Source organism: Sinohyriopsis cumingii, chromosome 9 (assembly GCF_028554795.1).
Source record: "Sinohyriopsis cumingii isolate HCF-2022 chromosome 9, ASM2855479v2, whole genome shotgun sequence".
NCBI lineage: Eukaryota > Metazoa > Mollusca > Bivalvia > Unionida > Unionidae > Sinohyriopsis > Sinohyriopsis cumingii.
The window spans coordinates 88,945,713-88,951,356 of record NC_142969.1 but is presented as its reverse complement, the minus strand read 5'-3'; positions in this window follow the sequence as shown (position 1 = coordinate 88,951,356).

Here is a 5,644-nt window from a genome sequence, read left to right as displayed (position 1 = left end):
GCGTTGTAGTCACGGTGGGGCTGCATAGAGGGGCTTTTTCATTATAGCGACAAGTGGAAGGTGATCAGTCTGAACATGTACCTTTCTCGCGTATGCATATTGATGGAACCGTTTGCATCCGAACAGTATAGCGAACATTTCTTTCTCTATCTGAGCATAATTAATTTCAGTTGTAGTCAAGGATTTTTATGCATAAGACACGGGCTTATCATCTTGCATTAGGGAGGCACCGAGCCCATATTTTGATGCATCAACTTGCAAAGTCAGTGATTTCTTAGGGTCAAAATAGGACAGAACAGGTCCCGGGCTTATAGTAATTATGTCTTTGACCTTTTGAAATGCGTCTATTTGCGGAGAGTCCCAAGAAAACTCTACGTCTTTCGCTAACAGTTGTCTTAACGGACTGGTGACCCCAGCCAAATTTGGACAAGTAGTTAACTATGCCAAGAATGGTTTCTAACTCTGCGCGGTTACGAGGGGGTTCCATTTCTCTGACCGCTGATACTTTGGCAGGGTCAGGTTTGAGACCTTCTGCTGACAGAATGTGTCTGAAGTACTTTACTTCTGTAACACCTACTTCTAGTTTTTCCTCATTTAGCCGGATTCCTTTTTCGAGGGAACGTTTGAGAACATTTCTCAAATTTGTATCATGTTCGTCGCGTGTGCATCCGAAAACTAGTATATCGTAGCAGATCGAAACGATACCAATTGAACCTTCAAAGCTCTCATCGATCTGCCTTTGGAATTCATCCTGGGATGATTTCAAACCAAATGGGAGACGCAAGAAACGGCCATAAGGAGTGTTGAAAGTTGTGAGGTATGATGAGTCACGTGACAGTTTTATTGCCCAATATCCTGACCGTGCATCCAATTTGGTGAAGTATTTTGCACCTGATAATTGGGGTAGGATATTGTCTAGTGTGCGCATAGGGTAATGGTTACGCAAAATTGCTTTATTAAGATCTTGTGGGTCGAGACATACCCTTAGTTTACCCGAGTGCTTTTCTACGACAACCATAGAATTTATCCATGCTGTAGGTGATGTAACCGGGGCAATGATATTTTCGTTTTCCATGTGATCAAGTTCAGTTTTGAGTCTGTCTTGAAGTGCGACAGGTACTCTCCGCGGAGGGTGCACTACAGGTGTAGCCTTGGGGTCGATGTGTAAGGTACATTCCCCAGGGAAAAGACCTATGCTGTTGAAGACTTCGGCATATTCCTTGAGAACAACTGCCTTAGTGAGGGGCGTTCTCTTGTTACATTGTAAATTTGACATCTGTGTCTGAACAGAGTATGTAAATTTAACTAAGCCTAACTCCATACAAGATTGTAAACCAAGAATAGGTGGTGCTTTCGTTTTAACAATGTAGAACTCGAGTTCATGTGTACGTTCAGTGCGCTTACACGCGAGATTGACTGTACCCATTGTACTCAATAATTTTGCCATCATATGCGGATAATGTGCTTAATGTAGGTTGAAGTGGATGTTTTATGTCTAGCTTTTTGAATATATGTGATGGTATTATGTTAACTTGAGAGCCAGTATCCAATTTAAAATCAATAGAAACTAAATTAGGTCCTACCGCTATCGCCGCATACGCCTGGCCATTGGCAATTATATCCCTTTTTACACTGTCAATATATAAATCCTCGTTTTTATGTTCATTGTTAATCACACTGACCATTTTTAATCTGCACACTTTCTCAAAGTGATTGAGTTTATGACACTTATTGCAAGTCTTTCCTTTTGCAGGGCACTTGTCCTGGCTTGAATGTGACTTGTATCCGCAGTGTCCACAGGTCGCGTTGACGCTCCGTCTGGAAGATGTGGTCAATTTCTTCTTCGGCTGTAGTTCTTTTGTCTTGGCCTGTTGTTGAATTGTCGCATGTACTTCCTGTCTGGCTGATACGGAAGGTGGTAGCATGAAGCTAGGTCTATTCAAGATTACAATTGTGGGATTCATGCGCATTTGTAAAGTATAGCACTAAAAAAATCATATGGATTATATTTTCGAGCTTAAAAATGTGCTTATTAGATCCCTCCATAATGAAAAGGCGATATTGTATCATTGCAGCATGCTTTCAAATTGAAATTCCTCAATATCTTCAAAATCCCTTTCTGGCAAAATCGGCTAGACGGAAGTAGCACATTCTACCCGTTTCTACCCTGCAGTAAATATGCGTTAGGGTCTAATAATTGTACTGAACACGGCGCAGAATCTGTGTTATCTTTGAATATTAGGGAAATTTATGACGGTTGATGACGTCATCAACCGTTATTTCTACTATCAAAACTTTGACTATATATTTCTGTTCTGGAAATTTAAATAAAATTATAAAATGATACAATCTTAAATACAAAGCATGACAAACATTTTATCTTGTGAAATTACTTTCATCATGTTATTCAGCATATTTACTGCAGGGTAGAAACTGGTAGAATGTGCTACTTCCGTCTAGCCGAGTTTGCTAGAAAGGGATTTTGACCTTAGTGGTGAAAATAAAGGTTAAATCGCCGGATTGGATTCAGGCCATGGTCATTTAAGAGATATGCGTTGGTACGTTACTGTCTTTTGAATGTATATGTGTAGTTTTTCAGTCTTCTTGCGATTCTGAAGCGATAAAAGACGCGTGAGAAAAAGTCGAATCGATTGAAGGATTGTTGTCACGCTTGCACTCCCTGTGTTTATTTATATTACCGATAAGGGGATTTTATATTGTCAGAGATTTCGCCGTACTTTATTGATAAAACGTCAGACTCCTGTGGTTATACATAACGGTATTATTTAAAAACAAAAATAAGAAGAACAGCATGACGTTTCCAAAAGCAAATTAAGGCTTACTTTTCTGGAGATTAAAACAGCGATCTAGTGAGAAAATAAAAGCAAAAAGTACCCCTGTAATGCTTCGAATGGTTTGTCTATGGCACACAATTTTGGCCATAAGGTATAAACTCTTAGCTATCCGCTTTTGCGAAAATCAATCAGAAGATAATTTTAAATGTCATTTTAATAGGATATATAATAGCATATGCATCATATATATAAAAAAATTAAATGGCTTTAATTTCGATATTTTGCTCATATTCATTATCATTGTTTGTCCTAGAGAAGAAAAATATTCACATTAGGGTCAATGATTTAGCTTTCTAAATAAGTAGTGGGGTACCTTTTTCTAGGAATGGGCACTTTTTTTAACTAAGGTATTTGTGTCAACCATTGGGTATCTGCAGATAATAACAATTAGATTTTAGCATGCATACCTCCACATGTCTGATTGTTCAAAAACTTGTTTCAAAAGCAGATATTTTTCCAGTTTTGAGAATGGGGCCTGGTTCATAGAATTTAGAATTTTTGCCATTAAAATGGTCCTTTGGTAAAATTTATTGGAGAAATGTTAATATAGAGTAATTATAAAAATTGTGTAGTAATAATTAGTACATAAACAGCAAGTACTTGAAATAAAGATTAGCCTGGTGCCCCAGTCCTACAATATAATATGATATTTGTGGTCTGGTGCAACCAGAACATAAATATCAGGTGATTCATCGTACATTTTAGTACTACCTAGTGCCTGTGACCACCCTAAATCTAGACCCGGCACATTCCATATTCTAAGTAAGTTGACAACTTGGTTATCTCCCAAAAAGTGATATTTAATTTCCGTGACAAAACCTTGATCACACATACAAAATGCTGCATTTTCATTGTAAAGTTCTTTATAGACACTGTTAAATTATTCATAAACTTTGCCCTGTAAATGTTAACTGTACATCAAGTGACCGTAGTGTCTGACTGCAGATGTGCTCCCTCTACTTAGCCAGGTATTTCCTGTGTAGTTGTCTTGTTGCATTATAGCTCAAGGCAATAAGCATTGCATATATCAGATAAATGGTGTTGATATCAATTGTGCCAACAATCAAACACTGGCACAATCACAGGCATGTGCTGTAATACACTGACCATAAACCCCACCTACAGCAAGTTGTCATGGTCTGATTTCCACAGGTTTTTGATGAAAACATAACAGTTTTTGTTTCCAAATTAACATCTGTATGTATATACAAATTTATTTTAAAATTAGCAAAGGGCTCTCAGATTGTTTGGAGTTATTTTATCTGCTGTGTTCATCATAAAATCAGTTTGACAGTGAGCAGCAGAGAGACTGGGCCCACCAACTATTTCGTCCAACAGGACCATCTATCGAAAACATTTCTGACAGAAGTTCTTATTTCACAAAATAACCCTTCTATCCAGAAACTATGATGACTAAATCCTCTTTTCTGGCTAGAAGGGTTATTTCGACAGCGATAACTCACTATAAAAATGTTTCTTGACCGGGGTGACGTCGACGAAACACTTGGTGGCCCAGTCCCTCTGCTGCTAGCGATGTAAAATATTTTAGGATTTTTAGTTAAAAAATGTATCTAACCCAACTCGGTATCGTGTCCGAGGATCATGTAAATTTATCGTCACAAACCCGTGTGGTTTTCGTTGAGCATGACTAAAGAAATTTCTGAATTTATTGAGGTCCATGTCACCACTGCACCAAGTCTGATGAATATTTCTCAGCGTGTGTGTGTCAACTCCGTTAAACACTGCAAGAACGTTACAATTATCTCTGATCACTTTTGGAATTTGTGTATACCGCTGAGTCACATAAATGACATCAGTGTTTTTGTGTCGACCACGGGAGAATATTCTGGCTGGATTTTTTTGTTTATCCAACATTACATCATCGTACACAACTAAGTTGTTAATTGATCCATCAATGTCGTCGACGGATGGAGTTTCTTCGATGTCAGTTATAAAATCAACATCTTCGTGAAAATCACTTTGATTTTCCATTATCGATTTTGCACTTTCGTTAAAATCTTTTAGCACTTGATAACACCGCTGATCGTCCACAGACGGGGCTATCAAATATAATTTATCCCACTTCATCCACTTCATTATTAAATTAAGTAACAACTGTGTTTTACCCGACCCAGATGGTCCTATGATAATCATTCGGATAGAATTTGGTAGCACTGAGTTATGTTTGATTGGCTCTCGTCGCTTTGTCGCGGAAAAGTCAGTGATTTCCATTTAATATATCATAAAATAAATATGGATTTATATTGTGTGAAATGCCAAGCACGTACCCCAACTACGGATACAACAACAATTACAACAAAAAATAACCGACAAGCACTTTCTGGTAAGTGTGCTCGATGTGGCACAAAAAAAATTTAGATTTTAAAAAAAAGCAAGGTTTTAGCGGAGGTGACATCGCAGCCCAACTTGGAAAACTCCCTGGAACTCCTTGGGCAAAGTATCCCGGAGAAAAACACCTTCCCGGATACAACTACTGTGGTCCTGGAACCAGACTTGACATCAGACTTGACAGCGACAACCAGCCCAAACCCGGCGAGTATCCGATGCAGCTTGTCATGTTCATGATGTAGCTTATAAAAATCCTGATTTGCAACATAGACATATCGCAGATGTGAAATTAATTCATGCGTTATCCGCGATAAAAAATAAATCTCTTAAAGAGTCACTCGCTAACTGGTTAATAAGATCCGCAATGAAATCTAAACTAGTATTAGGCGCTAGTAATTAAATAGCATGGAGTCGATTTATTATTCCCCAAGCAGATACTG